Source organism: Apteryx mantelli, chromosome 16, assembly GCF_036417845.1.
Source record: "Apteryx mantelli isolate bAptMan1 chromosome 16, bAptMan1.hap1, whole genome shotgun sequence".
Classification (NCBI taxonomy): domain Eukaryota; kingdom Metazoa; phylum Chordata; class Aves; order Apterygiformes; family Apterygidae; genus Apteryx; species Apteryx mantelli.
Window position 1 is genome coordinate 15,894,936 of NC_089993.1, and position 26,555 is coordinate 15,921,490.

General features: G+C 44.3%; 1 protein-coding gene across 1 annotated transcript in view; it reads right to left on the reverse strand.

Annotated features, from left to right (window-relative positions):
* Window positions 1-26,555, reverse strand: part of MAD1L1 (mitotic arrest deficient 1 like 1) — a 383,289-nt gene that overhangs the window by 58,499 nt on the left and 298,235 nt on the right. The window lies entirely within an intron of this gene.

A 26,555-nucleotide genomic window follows, 5' to 3' on the forward strand; every position in this document is an offset into this window, starting at 1 on the left:
ACCTCAGCGATTCTGTGATTCTGTGAGGTGAGGGGACATGACCCACAGAGACATTGGCTCATCACCACACCATGGGCTCAAAACCCTCCAGCATTTCTCCCCTCCAAGTTTGCAGGTACACCAAAGCACCAATCTGAAGCCTGGAAGCTAAGTCCCAGGTAGAAGGTGCAAAATGCACCAATGCAGTAGATTACAGCAAGAGCCCTGACCCAGACTTTGGGTCACTGCAGTTGGTCTCCATGACATATTTGCATTTCTATCCTGTGCTGATGTGGCTAGTTAGGGAGCTTATCCATGCCAGATAAGTTGATTGCTTTTTGCAAACAGCTTATCTGCAGAGAACTGGACTAAACCCAAACTCATTTCACATGGGTCACTGACCAAGAGGGCAGGAAGTAATGACTTCTCGTCGCTGTCTATACAGACTGGATTCAAACCACTGATCTACAGCACAAGTGAAACCACCCAGTTTCATCCCCAGTCTCCTGAGTTAAAGGACACCACCCTCCTACCAACACCACCCTGCTGACTGTGTCAGAACCAGTGGAGCTATTTCACTCTGCAGTGGCTAAAGGAAATTTCCCCTTTCATGGCTCAGTTGTACAGGAAAATCTCAGCAACTGCTCACGTGATTCAGCTATTTCCCTGAATCCTACCAAGCTTTTCTGCAGGAGCAGGCTGAGAAAGCAAAAAAACCAAAAAGACAAAAGGTTTCTGTCCTAAATAAAAACATGTTTAGCTTTGTAAGGTAATAACAAGGCAGAGCAATACGCAGCCAGGTCAAAAAACCCTCTGGAGAGAAAGATCTAGGCCACAAACTCTGATATAAGCCACTGGAATCTGTAGGCATTATCTGAAATTTGTGGGTGAGGACCCTCTGATCGCTGAGCCGGCTGGTTGCTATCCTTTGCTGAGCATTGTTTCTACAGGAATTTACATGTTCATGGGTTGCGGGGAGCAGCTCTAAATTCTCCAAGAGAAAGATGGCATGTGACCAGGACATGGAGCGCTGCGGGCTACCCCGCTACCTTCCCAGTGCACAGAGTTGACAGACTGCACCATGTCTGTGCAAGAGGCACCTACCGATTTGACAGCCAGCATCAGGCTGCTGAGCTGCAGAAGATCCCTTCGCTAATTTGTGCAGAATCTGGAAACCTGGAGAACAGCAATCCATATTTATACTCTCTTGCATCCACTGATGCCACTGTTACAAGTGCTTACTGCTTGCCTATTTACCTCTGCCTCCATAACATGCATGCTAAAACGCCAGTGTACTAAGAGACAATGTTGGCAGACAGTTTTATGGAGGAAAACTCTTTGAGGTTATTCGTCTCTGCCCCCCCCAAGGGAAATCATTTCAAAGTTATGAGCAACAGCATTGCTGAAGAGAACATGCAAAACCTGGAAAACGCATCATTTTATCAACAGGACCAAGGTCATCCAAACCCGGAGATGACTACATTCAATATTAATACCTCCCTTTCTTCAAGCAGGGTTTGAACCTCTTGGTAACCAACGGTTCCCCAGAGAAATGTCTTCCAGTAACTTTGATGTGAACTAATTAAGTTTGCACAGCTAATAAGTGCCATCTGCCTGTCACAGCACTGCCTGAGACTCACAGAATCAGAGAGGGTAGGCTCTCCTCTCGCAAAACACCTGCGGCACCAGCACCTCTCTCTACATCCTCCTGCTTTTCCCAAGCCGGATTCTGACTGGGCAACCGGCAAAGACAACAATTCACCAGGGCACAACTGTGGAGATAACGCCTCAGATGGATGTCTCCCTTCTGACACATGACGATCATATTCAAGCCCCAGTTTATTCTCTTTTCCAGGAACTCCATTTCTTTCTGCTGTTCCAGCCCTAAGCTTTTGTGTACAATATTTTAATGAGGTTCACTCCACTGATACAAAGGGCACATCAACCACACCGCTCAATTTATTTCCACTCGCAGCATCCAAGATCTACTTCTCAAAACGAGTTTGAGAAGATATATTAAGAGTACAACCCCAACTGGTAAACAATGTCCATTTCTGGACTGGCCTCAGCAATCCAATCAGTGAAGGCATTTAAGGACGGTATGTACAATATTGGAAGATGAAATTGCTTTGGAAAAAAAAACCCTCTCCCTGTTTATTTGCCAGATAATGACAGGAGAGACAATGCCAAGCACAGCCAATCTGCCTGAAGGTGTTCAGGGAGACGGTCCTTATGTTGTGGTATTGCTTTAACTCGCCCCACCCTTCGGTTCCACCCCAGCCCCAGCAACACCTCCAGATGTGGCACAACAGCCAGTGCTGCACCATCAGGTAAGCTGGTGCCTCGTTTTTATCTCTCAATACAAAACGCTCTGAACTTTGCACTTTTCAGTCTCTGGAGACAAGGGTATGGTGTGGCGTTTACTTCCTCTTGTAAATACTCACTGTTGAAAACCATTTGTAGCGTAAAACTTCTCTAAGGAAGAGGAGAGGAGCTAATGCTTTGCTGCATTTCCTGTGTCACCCATGGTCTTTCACAACTATTTTTATAGGTACTTTCGAGAAAGATTGGTTGCTGTTCTGCTTGCAGAAATACGCAGATACAAAGTAGAAAGGCAAGACACCTCGGCGAGCAAAACCTGGAAGATTACGCCTGAGTTTGGGAGACCCAGGCTCAATCCCTTGCTGTGCTGGACTCCCTGCAGGGTTTTGCTGCCCACCTTACAAAGGCAGCAACAGCGCTACCCGGCAGGAGCCAGGCGTTTCAGAGATGGCGAGTTACAACAGGATCAGAGCTACATAAGCCCACTAACAGACCCCCCAAGAAACCTTGAGAGGTTCTTCCACCAGCAAATCCAAGCTTTTTCACCACCAGCCCAAAGGACCACTGTTAGTCCCCGCTGGCGCCTGGGTGAGCTGCCTTCAGCGCGTTATCTAATCCCACCTCACGCTCTGCCCCAGCCCTTCCCCCTAGTGAACATCCATATAATAACTGAAAAATCTGACAAGCCTAGCTTTAATCATATTCTAACCCGGGCTGGTATCATTAATCTCGCAGCCACCGATGGGTAATTTAATTAGGGTGCATTTGTAATGAATTACAATCATCATTTAGCACTATTGTTCCTCACAGGAGCAGAGGGGAGTCAGAAAACTGGCACAGTTGATCTTCTTAATTACGCTTGCACATGATGCACGCCACCCCCCAGCCCCAGCCTTTCACTGCTGGTTTTACAGATAAAGGAACGTAAACATCAGAGACCCCACACGTTCAGCTCCGGCAAACGCCTCCAGCGGCGCTCCCCCAAGCAGCCGGATTCGAGCAGCTCCGCGAAACAGGCCCTTTGACAGAGCTGGTGTCAAACGCGGCGCCAACAGCTCCACGCGGAAGCAGAGAGAGAAGAACAAACGCAACATGCAAAGCGCTCATCTTAGCTCTCCTTCTGCGAGAACGTGCAATGCTCTCTATCGGCTACAAACATCTGATATAGACATTAAGGTACAGCCAGACACGCCAAGCGACTAAATGGACGTACTGTAAGTCTAGAAGTATCCCAGCACTGCACCAGGCGTGCCAATGAAGTAGCCACACCGAAGGCTGCTGGTCATTAAGAACGCTCTAACAGAGAGAGAACAATTTGGCTCACAGCTTTAAATCCATCTCTACAAGACAGCGTCAGAAATTCCATCAAAAAACGCTTGTCTCTGGTCAGTGCCTTCGTTGCTCTGTGTGTGACGCGCTGCAGTGAACGCTCACATTCATTCAGACGTGACCCCAGTCTGCGAAACAGGAACAATCTGGTGATGTGGCTGTGAGCCAACCTACCTGCTTGGTATCTCTGTGCAGAATGTGCAGATCCTGCACCATGGAGGTGAGTGGTGGCCTCCTAGCTCTGGTGGCAAGGCCAATCTGCTTTTGTATGAAACTACTCCAAAGAGCTGGCAAATTTTTGTCGTTCTCAGTGAGGTATTTTATACAAACTATAACAGTTCCTACTCATAGGACTGAGGGAAGACAACCTCCACTTCTCCTCTGAGAGGCTGGTCAAGACCCTTCTCTGGGTGTTTTGGATGTCAGTCTTCACTCCGGAGAAAATTTGGTTATCTAGACCACAGTGTCAGCAGGAGGAATGGACATCTCCCAGCTAGGATAGCGTCTGGTTCCTAGTTCTGGCACATCCCTATGAGGAAGGAGAAGTGAGGTCAGATCTTGAAAAGCAGAGTAGAAAACTGAACCAGGTTTCCCACAGTCTGGGCCAGTATCCTAAACTCTGAGTTAGCAGAAGGCAACTTGACCTTGCTTCTCCTCACCTCAACCACTTTCTCTAACTGAGACTTTATGGCAACTCCATCTGAATTGACTAGAAAGTGTCCCAAAGTGTTTTGGTTTTTTTTTAAACTTTGTCAGACATCATGAAAGACTACTTCCTACCCATGTGGAACTTGCCTTTAAATCAAACAATTCCTAGGCCAGGCACAATGCAGTGTTTTTTGGCAAATTTCTTTTTTTAAAAAGGGTTTGAAAAGGAGCTTAACAATTTGGACTGGCAAGCCATGCACAAGGAAAATTATTAAATATATGTGTAAATCCTCCCTGGCAGTATAATATGGTAAGGGAAAAAAGTCGATGTGGCTCAGGGCAGAGGATAATCGTGCCTCTGTGATTTGCTAGTGCTCTTTCCAAGAGTCAACAAAACAGCTGGATAGAGAAAATCTGCTGGAAACATTTTCTTCAGACTTTTCTAAAGATTGTTGATAAAAATATCTCAATAAAAAGGATCTTCAGGATATTTAGCGAGTGCAGAGAAGGAGGTAAAGCACTATCCTCAGTTAATCTGAGCAGGCAACAGGAAGGCCAGCGCACGAAGGAAGAGCTGAGTCCGGCATGGTCAGGAGGTGGGCAGTCGCCACCCCAGAAAGGCAGCCCAGCAGCCAGCGCTGCTGCACATATCTTTAATTTCCTATATTGCGGGTCTCAGCAGCAAAATTTGCTACCAGTGCGAAGTCACTTGGGCTGCTCAAGACAAGAGAGGATAAAGTGGAACTGAGCAACACCTCGCTAATTAGGTCAATGGCTATCCCATTAGCAGGTAAAATTTATCCTATAAAAATATAATGCGAAATAATGCGCGATTTTATTATCTAAACCTGTTAATGGAGTTTGAAATAGTTAGAATCACTTAGAAAGGAGTTAAAAATGACAGTGGATGAGCTCAGGAGGGCTTTTCAGTGAGTAAGTAATGGTGAGCCATAAAGCAGACAACAGTGGACAGTATTGAACAGAAAACAGGGAACAGTCTGAAAAATACAATAATGCAGCTTTTTTAATTGGTGGCTTAAAGTCATCTGAAGCACTGTGCACTTTATTTAAGATAGGCCCAGCGGAGTACTGAAAAGCACTAGAAAGAGGAAAGAGAGAGGCTTCCACAAAAATACACCCTAGAAATTCTGAGAAATCTGTAGGAAGAGAAGAAAACAAGAGGCTCATAAAAGAAGTCTACAAAATATAAAGATTATAAGAAAGGTAAAAAGGGCACTACTGTTTGTTCTGGAAGAGGAGAAGAGGAGAGAACTCAACTGAAAAAATAAAATCTAAGGATTTTAATTTTAATGCAACATATGTGTTAATTAACCTGTGCAACTACTGCTGTAGGAGAGCAGATACACGATATTTAATGAAAATTAGAACAGATAACAACATCCCATTTCGTAAATGGCATTTCTGTCACTTCCATTCTGCTCTCAAGGAAGGGATACGGTCAAAATAAAGCTCCTTTTAACCATGGTATTACCAATGCGGTTCCTGATAAACATTTCATTATGTTTTCCTAAGTCAAGAACCGCTGCTCAGCGGCGGCGTTGCCAGCCGCTAGCTCAGGCAGCAAAACGCTGCTGAGCCAGGTCTTTCCTGCTCTGCCGCTGCGCTGCTTTGAGCACGGGCCAGGCCAGGACCGCATCCAGGCTGCTTTCCCCACCGCCGCGCACAAAGTGCCACTGCGCTTGGGGATATGGCACTGCGGGAAATGCGTAAATGCGTTTGTTGGCTAATTCCATAAAACCCTTCAGATAATATCGAATCTAGCCATTGGAGTCCGCTCTAAAGACTGTGATGCTGGCAAGCTGTAGACATCCTGTAACTTAACATGAAGTTTTAGGCAGACTTGTTACCTGCTGCCATCTCCTAACATTATAACAGCTCAAAGGTATAGGAAAAAAAAAAACCCTACTTATTTAGGGGTTGCTCGCCCAGTGCAGAGTCAGCATTTTTGATCCGTACCATCAGCATTTCTTTGTCAGTCACTCTTCACCTGCTTTCACGCAGCAAGAGAAAAGCAAAAAGTACTTTTTAATGGAAAAATGATTGTAAAGCCACTCAAAATTAGTGGAGGATGCAGATGCAGGTGCAGCTCTCAGCTGCTGCACTTGAAGCTGGCTGCCGGCAGTGTCACTGTAAGGCTGCAGAACCACTATTGCAGCAGCTCGCAGCCCTGTGACTTTCATCCACCCTTAACTTTGTGCAATCCGTACTTTTGAGAGCAGACATCACTCAGGCCTGCTCTCTGCTGGAATGGACATATTTCAGGCATGCAGTGGTAGAAGCAGAGTGTGTTGTGAGCACCTGCTATCCAAAGTTTAATTTTCCCTTTGTAAAGCAATTTTGGCCACCACCCAGTTTGGGTCAGATAATGGGGAAGCAGCCCATATTTGAAACCTCAGCCCTAGCATGAAAACAGTCTTTAATAAACTGTACGTCTGAGGAAAGAAGAATCGGCTGCACAATAACAAGTGATAACCATTGGAAAAATAAGCAAAGCATATGCAGGAGGAAATTCCATTAGAGCGCTAGCCATGCAATTAAAGATGAATGTGGCAAAGCAGCGTGCAAGCAGTTCATGGTGCCGCTGTGACCCCCAGGCCCATTAGCTTTGGAGCAAAGGTAAGCTGATTAGCTCCGGAGAAGGCTGATGGCAGAACTCATCAGCTAAGCTTGTTAGCTGCACACAAAGTTGGTGTACCTTGGAAGCTTTGCAAAGCGATTAGCTTGGGGTGGGATGAGGCAGCGGAGCTTGTTACAGTAGATGAATAACCCAAAGCATCTAATGTGTGGGCAAGAGCTCTGTGTATAGATCCGCATCCACGGCTCTGGCTCAGGCTGACTGGCAAAGGTGGGGAGAGGGGTCTGCCTCCGGTAGAGTGACGGCAGGGGGACACCCCGTTCAAGGTGACAGCGTGTCCTGCCGTGCTTGGTAGGACCTACGGTGGTAGCTGATTTGCACACTGGCATTAAGCCCCCATGGTCTTCGATTCCCTCCTAACTCGCTGCTTGCCATCGCTGAGTGAGCTGAGGAGGCAGGTTCTGCCCCTTTGCCAGCCCAGGACAAGTGCCATCAGCTCTCCTGGAAAAACGTCCTGATCAAATTTTATTTTAAATGCAAACCAGAGGAACTGGATAATTCAGTCCAATGAAAAATGACAACATTTTTCCCTTCCCTTTCAGTCTGCACATGGATACCCTGCAATCTTTCTGGAAGAACAACTCCTTTCTCATTTGGGAAAGCACTCCTAAAGAGGTAGGACTCTCAACATCTCCCTTCTGTGCCAGGGAAGTTCAGCCTTCTGCTTGGGAGCACAAGCCACACTCTGTGCATTATTATAAAGTAAGGGCACCATTTTGGGCTCATCTTTAAATGGGTCATAAACCTTGTAACAAGCTGCTTCAGCCCTCTGACGACTGCACAAGCCTCATTCCACCCTAACAGCTTGCCCACAAGCTGAAGCAAAAACTAAGCTTTGTTATTTTTGCCAATTTGCAGCCAAACCGTGGCTGAAGTCTGAATATGTCGGGTTCTCTTTGCTGTTTTTTTTCTTTTTTTTCCCCCCATAAAACTATAGACTGGGACAAGTATATTAAATATTAAAACTCAAGGAAAATAAATATTAAAAACCCTTTAATCACACAAACAGATTATTTAGGCTACATGTTTCTATCAGGGTATAGAAAAATGTAAGTTAATTCTCTAGGGTACAAGTGAAGAGGGAAAATATCTGCTTTAACTTAACACTTTCTAATTTCCAAGTGCCTAGCTCATTGTGAATGCATGGAGATTTCTTATGCATTCATTAAGTCTGTTTGGTTAATCTGATTTTACATATAACTAAAATAGATGCATAAACTTCTCCAAACTGTCCCAGCATTGCAGCATTATTCATTTTCTGACAAGTTTTTTAAGACTTCATTTGATTAAAAACTTTTCTTAAATTTCCATATCCTGGAGTCAAGGTATCAGATGAGAATCTTTGTTTTTGTTTCAAAATAAAGAAACTTCACAACTGCACAGAAAACGTAATGCAAGTATAACCGACAGCTCAAAACCAGATGGCAAATAAAATTATCTCAAAACATATTGTCATTTTTACATTGCATTTACAGTTTTCAACACTTGAATTCAGCAAGACTGCTGTTCCTCATCTTATGTAGGTTAAAAGTGAGATGCAGCTGTCTGCTCACTCCAAAGTCAAGTATTTACCCCCAGGTAAATCTACTGGAGTAATCACAAACCGACATCGATTTATGTGGATTTTACCAGCTTTTTAGAGTCATTTGAAAACAGAGACTTCTTTTCTGAGATGTGCTGGCACAGCCCTCACTACAACTGGCATTGGCAACATCTCTCTGTTCCCACTGGACCTTTTAATTTGAGCAAATCTTTGGTGAAGATGAGTTGCAAGGCTGGGACCTGCGATATTAAAATTTCCTTGAGTAACACCTCTACTTCCCCAGTTGCTCTTTTGCTGCTTGCAGCCATAAATCTTCCAGTCATGCAGCTAGGCACCCGGACACTTATTACTTTTATTAGATAGGCTACTAGGGCTTTGGGAACTATTAATAATCCATCAGAAGAGACACTGACACCAGTCTCCAGGTACTCAGGGCACAACATCTCTGTGCAACCAGGATGGTGCTGAGCATCATCTGAATGCACGGACAGACGAGATAGAATATCACCCACAGATATAATCTCCCTTCATCCCGTGAATTTATTCTCCCTACTGCCCTTTCTTGAAGAAACATGACAGTCACACAACGAGATTTCTAAAACTAGATATACGTCCCAGGCCCTCAACAGAGCAGCAGTAGGGGCAAGAAAAACTATTTATTTCTCAAGCCTGATATTCATCAGCAACCCCCACCTCTTTGCCCTATTAGCTGCTCCTCCAAAGCAAATGGCACTATTCTCATTCCCAAGCTTGGCTGCACAAAGATCCATTATATATAAAAACATATCTAAATGAAAAAAGCAGCAAAAAGAAATGAGTTTAGACAGCCCCTCCTCTCTGATCTTGACTATAACTATATCCACCTTATGTGAATTCATGGCTGCACATCCTCAGCATAGCTCATTTTACCTGCTAATCTCAAACCCCTCTTCCAGCTGTTCCTCTGTCTCCTCACTCACCCTTCTAGGTTTACATAAATACACTCATTTCTCTGTATCATCAAGACTTTTTACTGTGTGGCTGCACCATAACCTGAGTATCCTACAGCAGCCACAGACACACCTGGCTCTGCTAAGAAAGGCTGCCAGACATTGAAGCCCAGGAGATGGTTTCACCCTTGAAACTGTTGCAGACTTTTTCCCATGCTACCCCTCCAGCCTGGAAGAAGCTTTTGGGAGCAATCCATGCAGACATTAACACATCCCTCTTTCAAATCCTTCCAGACACCCTCCTGCGGAGAATGCCACAAGACTCTGGCAGTCAATCAGCACTGGCAGGTGATGAGCTGCTTCTGTCCCTCTCCCTCTCTCGCTGGCTGCCAGGTCCCTGCTGTGCTTTCGACCTACCTCTACTGCCAATTAACAAACCAAATGAACCAACCACCACAAGTGTAAACTCATGACACTGTGCCAACCATCACCTAATCCATTCGCTATCCTTTCCTCAATACTCCATTAGGTTTTGCTTTTGGACTGTAAGCTCTCCAAGCGAAGCATCTACCTCTACTTATTTTTCATGCAAGGGCCAGTACTAATGTGGTTAATAACAGCAGATAACCTTTGGCTGCTAAAGTATTTGCAATGCTACCCATAAAGCTGTGTCATACCTAGCGAGTTGTCAGAGCGGTAGTATCATTAAATAGCACAAGCACATAACTAATGTACGTAAAATGCTGCAAGAGATACAATCAATAGGTTGGTCGGTGATTTATTCCAAAACTGATGGAAGCAGAGGACTCGGCACTGAGAACTGCTGAAAGCAGGGAAGCAAGGCAGGTTAACTCGCTCATACTGTAATGGTCCTCCTACTGCTTGGTTTGCAATACTAAGCTCTGGCAAAATCAATATATGTTTTTTGAAACTCAAATGACCCTCATGGGCTGGGGAATTTTACTGGCATATTATTGTCCATTTTGTTATCCATCATTAGCACCAGGGGTCTGCTCTGGTGTCCCTAATTCTTCATTTAAGTTTTTATAGAGACCAGTGCTTTTATGAGTACCCTCACTCACTCTCCTAATGAGAGAGAGTTTCTGCCTGGATTTGCAAGCTCTTTTTATTCCTCCTCCTCTTCTTGTTTCACATCAGAGGAACGTCAGGACTCTCACTGCCTAGTGCTAGCTTTGTGTCTGTACTCGATGTTCTCACTGTGCTCACTGGGACCAGCGGGCTTTATAATTAGGAATGAGATTCAAGCAGCATTAAGCACACTTGCAAAGATTTTCTTCAAACCAAAAGGAAACTTTTCCTCATCTTCCCAGCACGGGTCCTTCCACCTTCTTGAGTTCTGCAGGCTAAAGATTATGGCTAAAAAAATAGCAGTCCCCTTCGGCTCCCCACCATAGTGAAGCTGGTTCTTAGGCCATTGACAGAAACCTGCCAACAAATGCTGCAATTCCAGGCTGCAAGTTTCACAGCTTTTTCCCGGTGTTGCATTAACCGACCTCTGTATAGACAACTAGGGACTGCACCAGCTTGTGTCCCCACAAAGCTAATAGACCCGTGATGTTTCTTAGAAAGACGGATCCTCTTCTGCACAGCCACTTCAGCCATTCTGCATGAGAAGGCTTGACCCAGCAAGCCACCAGCTCGCTCCCTGCCTGCTCGCCCTCCCGTCTCTTCATCAGCTCCTGCATTAGGAAGACGGGATCTGTTGATTTCTGCAGTTTCATATAAGTACGAATTGATGAGCTACTTCAGGAAGCTAATATTAATTCCTGGAATAACGTGTCAGGGCTGCCCGGCTGATTACCCCTCATTCCTGTCTGCTTACAAACAATGATTACAGTCTAATCTCAGCACTCTTGGAGGAGCTGTGGAGAGTACCCTTCATCTAGTGTAATTACGTTCCAGCTCCCTCAGAGCTGAGGCTCTTATTCACTCCTAGCATTATCTGCAGACTAATCTAGTCAGCTGGAATGGAGGTAAAAATTACTCCAGAGAGCTGTATTAAGTTCCTGCTCTGGCTCAAAAGCCAACTTAAAGAAACCAAATTGTTTTGTGATGGTCAGACAAAGGCACAGGATGAAAGAGAGACGGATCCAGCACATGGCAAAAACGAGTGTTTGCTGGCACTACTGACAGCCAGGGGTTAGTTTCACACAACTCAACAAGTCCCTGTATCTTCTGCAAGGAATGAGATGCGTAGCCTGCTCTAGTCACTCCAGCCTGCAGCGCGCTCCCACCCATTGCCAGCAGGATCAACACACTGCAGACGCCTCTGGAAGGTCTTTTAAGAAGGGAAACACCTTCCTAGTGGGACAGGGTTATATTGTCTCCCCAAGTTTCCTCCAGACTTCAGTGAGACCTCAGCACAGTATTATTAGGCAGTAAGTGTCAAAACATCATCAGCCTTTCGAATGTGACGGGAAGGCTTAGTTGCTTTCACAACTTTTGTCCTAAATATAAAGCCAGACAAAGTATATTCCTGACTTAATGCTGGCAAAGCTTCCAGGCAACTTCATTTTGCCTCAAACCCACTTCTGGGTAACCATGTACGTCAACACTCCTCTAAATCCATTTTCTGATTACGTTATTTTCTCCAAGACCTTCAAATTATAATTTTGTTATAACTCTGTTTCCCTTCAACATAACTTAATTCTAGAAGGAAGTTAACATTTCTCGTCTCTCCTGTGGAAAACAAACACTATTTTATACCTCCTCTTTGGGCAGACACACCCGCGTCTGAGGCTGAGAGCAGAAACTTGTGCTCCCTGCATCCAGCAGGTGCTGGGATGTGCCAGAACCACTGCGACGGGTACCAGCGATCGCAGCTCAACCTCTCCCAGGACCAGAGAACACATTATGGTTGTTAGCAGAGGCTACAGCTCTGCCTGTTGTTTCTTACTGCTGCTACAGGTACCAGCTAGATGCAAAACCCGGCTCCCCTTCACTGGGGAGATGCGTCCATGAGCAGCAAGCCGCCCTTGTGAAGCAAGGGCAGGTACTGCAAAGATGCCTGAATCGCACTTGGTTTAACTGCAAAGATCTGGAAAGTGAGACATCGCTCCCCAGGGCCTGATCTCCCCGAAGGCAACTTGATACCTGGGCTGCCAAAGGTCCTGTGTTTTAATGAAGTGTTAAATCTAGTTATTCTTTTTTAAATCTAGAAAGATGCTTCTCCTTCCCACAGTGCCGTCACACTGTGCTGGAATTCAGTAAGGAGGAGAGTTAATTAAGTTTGAACAATAGTGTTTAACGACTTCTATTTAAAGCTGTTCATAAAAAAAGTATTGCAAGCCCTTGGATGTTACCTATACTGTTGGAAGCTAACATAGCACCTTAATAGAATAAAACAGTATAGCCCTGCAAACTATCACCTCCTAGATACATCTTCCAGTCCAAGCACAACTGTGGAGCAAAGCATCCACTACTGCCTTATAAATGCTCAGTTTAAATCTAAGTCATATGATGAGAACACCATAAAAATAACAAAATGTCCCTGGATGCAAGAATCAAAATGAGTACTGGCAGCAACACTGTTAAGTGCAATTTCATTTAAAATACTCCTCAGCTGGAGGAGTAATACAGCTGCTTCTAACTTGTGTGGAGCTGTGACCTCGAGGAAAGAGAGAAGAAAAAGCAAAAAGGGCCTGAAGAAATGGGAAATACAGAGGAGGCAACAAATTGAGACAGTCTAGAAAACCAGACAGCAGTCTAACCAAGCAGAATCAACTCTCAACAGGAGGAGCTTAAGAAAGGAACTGAGGATAAGAGAATGGGGGAACAGAGGGTCAGACGTTCTGTTCCACCCATTACAACTTCATTTGTATGTCTAAATACTTACATTCATATGAAGTACTAAACAACATGCACGGAGGTTACACTGACAGATGTGATGGTTTAGGGCCACTTACAGCTCCTGCACCAAAGATACTCCAAGAGTAAAATAGAAACAGAGACTTAGCCATGTCGCTGGTGGATGATAAACACTGGAATTGACAAAGAAATTAATAAGATCATCCAAGGCTGTTCGGCCGTTCAAATATTAACCTAATTTAGCACAAAAAAGGAGACCTATTGCAGCATTAACCTCAGAGAGACCTTTTAAAAACCTCTCCTGGACATGTGTTCACCGTACCCACTTGCCAAAGTATCTTTAATGATTCTCCTCCTACCTGATATTGCAGACCTGGAGGGAACCCCTCTAGGTAACCTGCTTCCTAGACTCACCTCCTCCTTAATGCAGAGACTTGGAGCTGTTAAACCGCAAAAGGAGACAGAAGCATTATTTTTCTTATTCTTGTCTGCAGAGAGAAAGTGGCAAAGACGACTATCCATCACTGCTCTTTCCAAACTTCACACAGCCAAAACGCAAGGACCATACCTAATTTTTTTTCCACAAAGCCATAATAAAAAGACCTGTACTGTGAGTCTATTCAAGCTGAATTTTGCCAACATAATGAATAGAAACATGAAAATGAAGCCTAGTTTTGTCTGTCTTTTAAAGTTAGCAAATGGACATGCTGGAGGGAGTTACAGCCTTCCTCCCCGAGAGGAGATGGATTTCACCAGTCCCCCATAATGGGGACACATATTTACCTTCTTACTGTTAAAGCCATCCTAGGTGTCATTTCACCATATGGCTCTCCCTGTAACTTGGCAATTTTACCCACTTCATAAAATCATCTGAAAGCTCTCATACCACATTTTTTATCCTCAGAGGATCATGAATCACCAAGGCAGGATAATATTTGAGGACCTGAAAGTACTGAAGTTGTTAAAAAATAAATCAGGCTTAAAATTGGATGTGTATGCTAGTGGGCAGGAAGGAGCAATGTTGTAGCCTGACTCCAGAAGGTTTTCAGGAGGGATCCAGAGAATACGAGGCCGGAGAAATTTATTTCTGTAGCAAATAAAACTAAACAAAAAAAAAGACACATCCCCAGGTAAAAATGATACTGCAGGGATAATAAATAGAGAAAACCATTCCCCTCCTATCTATTAGAATTCTCTAAAATTCTTATGGAAAAAATGAATCCCAGGAGATTAGGTTTAATTATTTGGATTTTCAAAAGCCTCTGAGGCAAAGTACCTCCAATAAGGCTCCCTGAAAACTATTTCAGCAATGGAGCAAGGGATAGAGTGATACTAATGCAAATCTAGAAACTAACTGAATAAAATAAAAAGGGAAGTATAACACACGATCTGTATTCAGCGTAGCAAAAGATTACAGTGGAGTCCCGCAAGGACCAGTTTTCTCTAACATATTCTTCAGCTATTTGCATACAAGAGTGAACCGGGATGTGTTAAGACTGCATATGACATTACTGGATTGGGGGGGCATTGTGCTGACCTTGGCTCTTTCACCTCTTCGGAGCACTGAAATGCCTTGCCTTCCTTGTGTGTTATCTTGGGAGAGCTTCACTTTCTTTAGTTACAGAAAATATAAAAATACAGCTCTTTAGCAGTTAAGAAAAAGCCAAAGAGAAAGCACAGAATAATGAAGATATTTACTCTTTCTCGCAAGACAAGAAGGAAACGATACCCAGTGGAACTGAATGGCAATTTTAAATTGATATAAAACCCTCTTTTCTCAAACCCTGAATTCACCTCTAGAGCTCACTGTCACAGGCTGTCCCTCAGATCAAGAGTTCAGAAAAATCCCAAGCCGGATTAGACATATTCACAGTATGCTAGTGATTAAATACATTTACCAAAGCTTACAAAAACATCGTTATGAAGACAGTATGGTAGTTTCTTAGGTAAGGTTACACCACAGTATGCTTTGAAAACCAAAAATAAACCATCTTGCTATGTTTGAACAAGCCTAAAAGCTCCCTCTATCAAACAAGCAATAAAATTAACACTTCAGTAGCAACTTGCACACCAAAACTGGAATGCCTTGACACTAGCAGAGTAATCCCTGAGCCCATTTTGCAGATGGGAAATGAGATACAGTGCAGCAGTCAATGGCAGAGCGGGATTAGAGTCAGGGGATTCCTGGATTTTTTGGCTGTATATTTGCCAAAAGGCTAGTGTAACCAATGACCAACGTGAAACAGGTACTACAGCAAGGCGAAACCTGATGTTGAAGCAGAAAAGCATCCTCAGCTGATCCCTATTGCTCCCCAGGGAGCAAATTCAATCCCGCACCTGGCTGCAGAGGCTCCCAAGGGGCCGTGTCCTGCTCCTGTAGCCAGCGATCACTGAAGAGCTGCACTCATGCCCCCTTCTCCTCCAGCACCGCTGGCCCCGCCACACGGACCACAAGCGAGGAGCAAGCCATCCAACAGCCATACTAACCATTTGACTAGGTCAGTTGCAACGTCAGCTCGATGTCCCAGACAGCAGGCGTATGCCTGGGCTGTGGTTCCAGTGAAGGGGCTGCAGGATGTCTCCGGCAGTGCTGGGAGCCCGTCCTGGGGGATCCCATGTGGAGGACAGAAGAGGGTACCCCTTTGGGGTATGCCTAGGATAACTACAAACACTGTCTATATGACAACTTTCCAAAACCAATCCTGTCAGTTGACTCGATCCCCTAGGGACTTCCATTTGCCTGCAAATATTTACAGGCAGCAGCAATCTGACAAGCTCAGGAAGGGCAGAGCTATCATCTCATTTGGCCCAAAGCATCAGCAATGTCCCTTCTCCCCTTCTACACCAGGTTGTGCCCATAAGTGGACCTTGAAGTTGAGCCTGTCCACTCTCAGCTAGCAAGCAAATGCTCAAAGAGGTACGTGGGTACCTGAGGAAAGTCGGACTGTCATGGTTTCCTCTTCCGTGTCGAGCCAACCCTGTGGCCAGCCACTAGCTCTTTGAGCAATCCAGCCCCTTATGCCTCTCCAGGTGATCACATTTGCTTTGCAAATGTTCTGTCGGACACATGTCCTCCCCGTGAGCTGCACAACCCAATGTCTGCACACATTAGCGTTTACCAAAAAAAAAAAAAAAAGTTTAAAACCTGTAACAGCACGAGGTGTCTCGAGAGTGAAACAGGGGGAGGGAAGGGAGAACCCAGGTTAATAAAAGCTGTTAATTAGAGTCAAATTTGCTGCTTAATGTGCCAAGAACTAGTGAGTTACGAGTTAATCAAGTGTTCTGAATTCCTTAGGAGAGCAATAAACCTGAAGCCTGAAAATGGAAAGAGAAGAAGAACAAGGTCATGGCCTTCAAATAACATGTCTTTAATACCGCTTAACCCTACAGCCCAGTTTGGGAGCATCCTCAAAGAGGTCAAGATTTCCACCATTCTGAACATCCTGTTGTACCACTGATCAACTTAGTGCCTCAAGACTTTCACGGTACAGTCAGGTTCGGAGATTTTTTTATTATTATTTTTATCTGCAGTAGTTAGGACTTCTATAATGTGGGACAAAAGGCATAGAAAATATAGATATCTCTTCAAACCCTTAATTATTGTTTCTGCTGTTCCCTTTCAAAGGATGTTGCAAAAGTCTAAAGCAAAAGGCAGAAATGAAACATGGAAGAATTGGAGAGTATCCACCAAGCCCAGAGTTCAGGATCCTTCATTCCTTGTGCAAGCTCTATGAACATCCCTCTGCACCATGCAGCAAAGGGAGCTAGCACAGCAGGAACTGCCTTAAAGAATATATTAATAAAACCTGCAGAGAAAGGAGAGCAAATAAAGCCTGTCTAGAAATGAAGGGGCTTGGAGACTGAGCATTTCCCACATTTTAAAGCATCTAGGAAAGAGAGGCAAATGATGGGTGATTTTCTTTTGCCATTGAACTATGGAAAGATTTAATCTATTTTCACTCCAATTTACTCTTTGCAAGTCTAGTCTAGATGGAGTACATTCTTCTTCTCTGCAACACACTAGCCATCATTATCGTTTCTCAGTGACTGCTAAGAGAAGAAAAGCTGCAGTTGCTATGGGATCTCTGCCATCACCCAAGAGCTTTCCCGATGGGAAAACAAAAGGAAAACAGAAGATAAATATTTATAGCTCAGATTCCACCAGACTTTCAAACTTCTGCTAAAAGCAGGAGGTATTAAAAACAAAAATCAAATTAAAGAGCCAAAAGTGGATAAGGTTCAGAGATGAGAAGAGACAGCAGCAGTATGAACCCCATATCCAAGCAGACACACAACTCCAATAAAGTTGTTAATCTGCTGAGTATCATTCATCAGTCAATAGCAATTTAACTGGGTCATTTTAGCGGCTCTGGTGAGTTTTTGACAAACACAAACAGGAGCAGGTATGTTCTTTCATCTCAAGAACTTTTGTTCCTTCCAGTGCTCTGCTCCTTCACACAGAGGCTGAACCATTGCTCTTTACAGTGACCAAAGACACAGGGATGCTGATTTAACATGGTACATGGCAGCGCGGGTTGCAGCTGAAGCTGCTGGGCAGGCAGGGTACCTGGAAACAGCATGGCATGGGGCTTCCTCCCAGCTCACCAGGGGCAGGGAGAATCGCAGAGCTGGACTTGGCTTGGGGAGGACACCAAGGTGGGCAGAGCAGCAGCTCCCAGGGAGATGGGAGAACCTGCTTTCTCTCCTCTCCCTCGCATGCTCCACCTTCCTCTTCTCTTCCCTGCACGGATGTTGTTAAAAGCTCTTAAAAGAAAAAATCTTTCCCCAGGGGATTTCTTCTTCTGCCTTGCAACCTCTACTTATTTTAGGGGGCAAATGTGCTATCTGACTGTTGCAGAAACAACGTGGAATTCTGAATTTGGGACTTGGCACAGAATGGAAGAGGAGCAGATGTTCTCAGATATCATTGTAAAATATAATTACCCACAGTTTTGAACACAACAAATGCAACACATTCTTATAATGCAAAACAATGGGAAGTGCCTTCTGTGCCCTTGTAGAAGTCTTGAGCGTTCCTCCAGCCCTTACCTATATATTCCTTACTGTAAGATTTCAGCATTGCAAGCCACCACTTTCAGATTGGTGGGGAGTACGGAGGATTGCTTCACATGTAGCAAGGCAATCTTTTTAGGGCTAATTTTCTTGTTCCTTCCACAACATCCAAGTCCTCAGGGAAACCAGAGCCCAAAGCTAGCCCTGGGTAAAAAAGATTAGTTCCTTCTGCATTAAGATGCTTGTAATGATTCAGCAACTTAAAGCCATCTTTCTACCAACAAGCAGTCTTTGTGGTTCCTCTTTAAGCTGATAGTTCAAAGTGACAAATAAAATAAAGGAATTTGACAGAAGTCATTACCACCTACAAAGCTGTTGTACATTTGTGAGTATAAATGGGTCAATTGTGCCCCAAACTTGCAGTTTTATTCAGCTGGGAGAATAATCCCATCCTTCTTTCTAAAAAGAAATCTACAATTTCGCCTTCCTTAACAAGCACTTCACCTGAAACATTAGCAGTTAAACTAGTAACAGCAAATGCAGTGTCATCCACAGCTCCCAGGTATGACTGTTGCTTCCCGAAAAGTGGCTGAAATCTACTGAGGACAACCCACTCTCTGAAGCAGGACAGTGACCAGCTAGCTCCTATCTGATATCTAGAATACTCGCAACTCCCTTAAAATCTGGCGGTTCCAATAAACACCAAGAGCAATCAATTCTGCGTTCTTGCTGAAAACTGTCACTACACAGAGGAAAACAAACTACAGAACATCTCAGCAAGCAATTTAGGGTCAGAAATTTTTCTTTTCTAACAATTAGTGGAGAGCCTTTGTGTGCCTCCTTCAGCAGCCAACAAGCACAGAGGGAAGCAGAGAGGGTCACAACCTTAATTCTGGACACAAATTGGCTGCTAGTTCTCCACTGCCTAACCTCCGAAAGGGGGAGAGGAGGTTACGGCCACAGAGTAATGAGTGAGATTACACTGCAATCAGGGAACAGAGACATGAGCTGGAGAGATGTGCTGAAGGCAGGGAAAACATTCCTTAAATGAAACCGTTATTGTTCACCTTGTCGCTGCCTCAGTGGATAATCCATGAGACTCTGAACTCCTGCCAATAGCCAATGCGTATACTTCCAGGGCATTTTTTCTGCCAACCAATAATATCCTAGCATATGTGCACAGAAGCCTTCTACTTCTTTGAGCCATGCATATGGGAAGATAGGTTTTCTGTGATCTCTGGGAATATCCTTTCCCTTTCCCTTGTTCCAGTCGAGCCTATATTGTGGTTTTAAAGGATGGTGTTCACTGGGGACAGAGATGAAAGCTGCATTGCTGAAAAATTATAAGCGCAATACGTGACTCCTCAGGACTTTGTGCATCATCAGATTGAGGTTATCAGCAGGACTGAGGGGGGCTGAGGGCAGCTGGGGCCTACCATTTGTTTGGAGGATAATGTGTGAAAGCAAGGAGGGCAAATGCAAATTTGCAGAGGAAAGGCACTCCATTTGCAAGGTGAATTAGAGTTTCCTTCCTTTGAGAATGGGCTCTGCAGAGCCTCACACCTGAAGATAATCTGCTGGTAGCAAAACCCTTCCTGAAGAAAGCTGCAGAATACCAATTCAATGAAGATGACAAGACTATTCTCTTGATTGGACATTTGACCTAGCTTCCATGTTCACAGGTGTTGTATAAAAATACAAGTAGGGCAACAACTGACAACTGCAGCAGAGACTGTACAAGAATTTTGTGGATATTGCCTTGGAATTAATACAATGTGCTTTGAGATCTTAATTCAATAGACTTTGTGTAATGCTGTATTGGCACACAATGACACAGCTATAGTATGTTGTGCTGCTAAATAAATCCCACGCATACTAAGAACAGCAGCAATTTGATCCAAGTCCTATCATTTACACCACTCCGGACATCAACTCTTGCTTCCTTCTTCTCATTAACACTGCTGTAAAGAGGCTGGCCCAAATTTACATCAAATGAATAAAATTACAGAGAAGAATACATTTAATTAACTTATATGCCTGGCCTTCCTTTGCTTTTTTCATCTTTTTTTACCTCTTTTCTTTCCCTCTTTCTTTCCTTCCTTTTTTGGTTGGCAGTTTTTTGTTTCCATTTTTCCTCTTAATTCATCTTCTTTGTCCTTCTTTCTTTGTTGATCTTTCATCTATTCTTTGTTTCAAGTCCAAAGTTCATTGCTTCCCCCCCCTTTTTTTTTTTAAGGTTTGATTCATTTATTCTGCACTTAGGTAAATGATTTTATACAAACCATATAAACTACAAAACTCCCTGCAGAATATCATAACCACTGCTACCATCCGTGTAGGTAAGGAGAGAAAAAAAAAAAAAGTGAAGTTAATGAAGTGCTAAATTAAGTAAGAATCTCTTACATCATGCTTTGAAGCTTGCCAAAATCTGATTCTTCGGATGTACTGCAATGGCAATTTCCTAAGACACAGGTCCTTTGCAGACAAAAGCCTTTAAACTTAACTATCATACAGGAAAAAAATACAGATTTCTCACAGCTGCTATAGCAGAGACCAAGGGAAGAGCTAACCTTTCAAACAACCAGGCCTCGAGTCATGAGACTGTCACTACCTTATGGCATCCAGAACGGTGTGATTGTTCTTGTCTACTAAGGAAGAGAAAGGGAAGGAAGATGAAGGAAGGTATTTACTTTACATATCTTGTCTAAAACACCTGCAGGACTTCAGGCAAATGATCTCTGTTGAAATTCATCATATTGCTCAATCCATCCTTGCTTAATTCATCTCATGGAACTCTTCAATGGTACCCAGGCTGTAGGCTGGCTCTCCACAGAGATGGGAATTACATCCATAATTACAAGATACAGTACTGCCCTAATAATAAATACTGTTCTCTAGAAGTCCCCACTCAGGAGGATGAGTTTTGACCTCTTTTAACAAAGAATAGAAAATAGTTGATAAGAACATTAAAGCAAGTCACAGCTCCAGAAACCATGCATTCATTTGCTCTAAGCATTTTGGCACTGGTTGCAGAAATTAGCTTTTGAGCATATCTCGCTAGTCTGAGTTGGCGTAGCTGTCTGTCCCTCTGTGCTATAGCACAGATTTTTGGGCAACAGCATCTGGAGATGTAGAAGGGGAACTGGAAAGAAGGACAGTTTTATCTCTGCAGCATTCACTTGCTCAGGGTTTCCCCTCAACTTCCATACTAGCCCCAGGGCAAGCAGAGCTCAACAGGTCCATTCCAGACACTGCTGGAAAAATTCAGCTTAGACGTCTTCATGCATCTTTGGCGTCCTCAGGATGGGCCTTCACAATCCCTGGACACGAATGGCTCCTCTTTACAAAACACACATTACCCCCAAAACAACTGGGCCTTGATAAGCTGTTGTTATTGCTCCTCACGGTTCCTTTCAAATGGCACCCCTTGCCCTAAGAGCATCTTTCCTTCTCACAATGGCAGCAGAAGACTGCAGCAGTCTCTAGCTGAGGACATGTTTTCTCTCCAGCACAAATTTGTAGCATTTAACAGCAAACTTTCAATTATCACAGCACATGACCGTAAAACTTGCTCAACTGGAAACATTCAGCTATTTCTAACCTTGCCTTCAGTCATCGTCTTTCTTTTGCCCCCAAAGCCATCTAAAATAATATTCTCCTGGAACCTCTGCACAGTCTGCCTAGCACAAAGTTAAACCATAAGTCAAAATCATTAAAATTATATGGAAATATATACATCTCCTTCAACACTGTACAGGGAACATGGCTCCTAATGGGACATCACTACACATTACTCATAAGGCTGAGAAATACAGCAGTTCCCAAAGAACCAGCACGTTCCCCTCTTTATCCTAGATGACTTATAAGCAGCCATTAGTCTTTTCCTTTTGGGGCTGTGCCTTCCATATTCATAATCTGAGTCCTTAAAATGAACCCCCCCGATCTGGATTCCACCTGCTTGTGAGAAAAAAAATCTTGGAAATATATAGCAACAAGAAACTGGCAGGACAAACTCACACTCCCACTGTGCCAAATTGCAAGTTTAGTAATTCTGTTTTCTTCCCGCTGAGTGGAAGGTGTCATTAGCTGCTGTATTTAGAGCCACGGAAAGATTCTTGGACCAATCCCCAGCCTCTCTCTGAACCAGGTGGCTGATGACCACAGGAGCTCGGTGCAGCTGGGGACCTTCACCTTCATCTTCCTGCAGTCAACACTCCAATTTTAATGGAAAGGAAATAAACTCGGAAAGTAGCACAATATGAAGAGAAACCCTCAGGCTATGTCATCCTCCTCCGGGGTGAAATTCATCCCTGCACCAGGCCCCCTGTAAAGTCTCTGCTCCGTATAAATCACTCTCGGGTGCTTTTAACACAAGAATAGCTTCCCTTCTGGGAGAGGATTTCTCCTCTCAGATAGTCTCTGTGGAGCACCCATTGAATCAAATCCTCATTTCTCAAAGATTAATATAATGATGCAAAGAATCATCCGCTTACTGCGAGACTCAGAGGAACGTACAAAGGCCTTGGAAAATTTCCGCGATCAAGCACATGCGTACCTGGCCTTCGGTCTTGTCCACCAGCAATAATCCTACCCGCTGTAGAGAACTCAGCCTATTCCACTATTCAGAGACCTCCTGCTTATGCAAACGTGCCTGCCCGGCTGCAAATGCCCGCGCTGGCTTTTCTGGCAGCACTGTGTGACAGCGAGGAGGAACAGCAGAGTGGGGTTGTGTTTGCCTGGCAGGATTTCAACTAAATAAATAAATATTTTTATACATATCCATAACTGTAGGTGGTCTTAATGATCCATCCAGAGCGGAAGGGAGGGGGGGAACATGAGGAACTGCCCCTTTCACATGGTGACAGAGGAGCAAAACACCCTGCTGTTCCCAGATTTGTTTTGGATGGTGAAACGAAGACCACCTGCGCTGCCTGAGAATTGGGAAAATTTGTGCAAACACTCATTATTTATAAGATAGCTGTCCACAGGCAAATTGCCTGGAATCCATTTAAGTGAGAAATCCCTGCTCCCTTTTGCAGTTGCCTGGCATAGGCCTTTTCCACGGATATAAAGGGAAGGGAAAAAAAAATCACTTTCATTTCTAATTAATCTTCTGGTATATAATACATTTAATTAGGAAAAAAATCGGCATGTTCTTTGAGAGAGGAGGAAGAAGCCAAAAGTGAGGCAGAAGCTTTGGCGTCTTGGCTGCAGTTCAGGCCTTGTCCTCTTCAAATCTGCTGGAGCAGGTGAGCCTGCAGCCTGCCGTTTTGCTCTTAGTGTTGAGAGCAGTTTGCTAGCAGAGATACGACACATGCACCAAAGCCGCCACAGCTTCGAGGGGCTGCTTTGGAGATTAGGACGGGGACCGTGCATGTACAAACTCGGCTATTTACCCTGCAAAAGGGAAAAGAGAATCTGGGCAGAGACGAATGAGTAAAAAGTATTCAAAAGATACCTTGGGTAGAAATAAAGCAGATTCTTTATTGGACAAAGCATGGGTGAGATAGGTAGAAAGGCCCCAGGACAAGGAGATCCAACACATACATTATCTCTTTGAAATAATAATCAAAAAAGTATACTCCCCAACCCAAATTTCCTAGCCCCTCTCTCCTTCTAAAGTCTCTCTTCCTTGCATTCATTATTAATGCCACCAGGGGTGCAGATTTGCACTCTGGTTTCTGAAAAATTAATTTAATGATTAAAATTTCAGTCCCTAAGTGATGGAAGCAGCTCAGGCAAGCTGGAGATGCCCCTTTGCAGTCTGAAGGCCTTTGGTACGCTGCCCACTTCCTCCCTGCACGCAAAGTCTCCCAGTAGACGCAGCTCAAAGGGGAATGATCTGGTAGGAAAATCTGTTTTTAAGTTAATCAAGTCCTGCTTTTGTGGAGAAGCCATTTCAGTTTAACAGCCTATCAACACTTGATAAAGTGCAGAGAGCAAAACTCAGGTTCTTCCAAGGCTCAAGCACTGATGGCTTTTTACACAATCCTCTGGGTAAGGGAAAATCCCAAAATGAATGTAAATATTAATAAACACTGTGCATCTGTCACTCTTTGGCAAGCTGATTGTAGGCTGAGAGACTTTCAGTGTGGCTAATGAAGTTTTCTATGACACTGCACTTTAAAATGAAAGAATAACAGAGAATGACAGTTTCTTGTCTCACAGTCAAAGTCTATTTTCTCCTCTGCAGCCATGCCCACCAGTGGGAAGAGCAAGAGCCAAGGAACCTGTGAACTGGCGAGGAGAGGCTGCAGGATCGCATAGCCTCCACCGCGGAAGGGGGCAATGTCTCCCCATGCCAGAAAAGCAGAGATCCCAGCTGAAAATTCAGTATCAACTCAGGAGGTGCTTTGCCCAGACAGCAGTGGAGTCACCCTTCCCATCAGCTCTGCATCAGAGGAAGAAGCAGGCAAAGGAGCCTGTGTAATTCTCTATCCTCTATTCTTGGCACCGCTATTTTTGTTTATTTTAAAACAAACGTGAGAGAGAAGTCAGAACTTTCAGCAGCACACGGGGGCTGAGAAGCCCAGAACACTTTTCCAGATTTAGATAGGAGGAGGAGGAGGAATGGCTGGATATAAACTTTGTTCCTAAAATGCTAAGAAGTGGCAAAAATAGAACAAATACTGAAAAATAACTCTCTTTTTCCATGGCACTTTACAAGTGTTAAACCTGTCTAAGTAAAAAACCCAACTAAGCCTAAAAGCAGAAGAAAGTCTGCAAACACCTCCATCCTTGGGAAGCACAGTCTTTCCATTCACATATCAGCGACAGGCTGAGAACAGAGTGGGAGCACTGATAGGATATTCCCTATCAGCCAACACAGCACTGCTTGCACTGCCTTAAGAGGGATAAAAAAAGGACAAAGAGGAAATAGGAAGCACTGCGAGGAACTCTGCTGAAATCCTTTGGATGCAGGAAAACAGCCAAGCTCTGCTACTGAAATCCATCCTCCTCCAAACCGACGGGATTAATGACAGCCCAGATTACACTTCATTGGGGTTGTAAAAACTATAGGAACACAAACTTTCTGCTCAAAGGCAACTCTTGGAAGGACAGAGGATTTGGACATTGTGCTTTTCCTCCTGAAATATTTTATTTAGGCAACATTTCTAAAATCCCTACTGGCTTGTGAATTTTGGGGAAAAACCTCTTTGCTAGCTCCAAAGGATACATGCTGTGCGAATCACCAGCACGGTGCTACCAGGAACAACAAGTGACGCACAGAAGCCTGAAATACTTTTACCGCATTCCCTGACACTTCGCAGGGCAAATGTGCCGAACATTGGTTGCTTGGAAAACCTCACTGCTTTTCTTCCTGAAGACGCTGGCTTTGTTAAGGTTTCAGAATACACGGGCCTTTATATGACACTCAATACTTGAAAGTATTCTAAGCTGAGAGCCTGGATCTGCAGGAGGGCTCGAGCATCGGTATGCGCAGTGCTTGCTCCCTCACATGCTCTCACGTGGCAGCCCTTCCACCGCTGGGACAGGTTAATTCATGAGGGTCTCACTCAGTTCAGGTGATTCTACCGAGCCCACCCTGCACCCAGGCTATTAAGTCCCCCCTTTTAAAGCAGATCCAGAGCAGGACACATCCCACCTTACAGCAGAGTTGATGCCCATCTCATGACACTACCATGCCTTAGAGGCGGTGCATCATGGGGTGCATGGGCTTGATGCTCTGTGCAGAGGAAGGAGGAAATGGAAATGCTGGAACAAGCAGTTTGGCACTGTTTCTTGGCTGGGCTAAAGGCTTATTCCTGGGATGATGCTTTCCTGCAGACTAAGGAAAATTAAATTTAGCACTTTGCAAATAAATAGGTTAAGGCTGAAAGGACACTATTTAGGAATTTACTGCTTACAGCAGCCTCGGAGATTATAGATCCATCACCATCTATTACCTTGCTAGTTACTGCTTCCACTCTGTCTATCTTTCCCACTTAGAGAGTGGTCCTTTCATCAGGTCTTTTTCTGTTCCAGCTTGAAACTGTCATCACTCTAATGGAATTATATGAAGAAAAACAGCTTTGGGCTGCAGTGACTCTGCCAAAAAGCCAAGGACATCTCCTGTGCCTTCCCAGGACAAGACAGTGAGATTCTTCTCTGTCAGAGAAATACACAGCTGTCCAACAGTCTCCTGGGAAATGCGATGAAGGACAGCTGTCTGCACACATGTCCAAAACCTCTGGGCCTCAGCGCGGCTGTCAGCTGGGCCCTTTCTCTCAACACCAGGAAACACGACAGCTTTCACAGTGACCAACAAACCTACCACGGCTGGTAACCTTTGCTGTAGATTCATTGT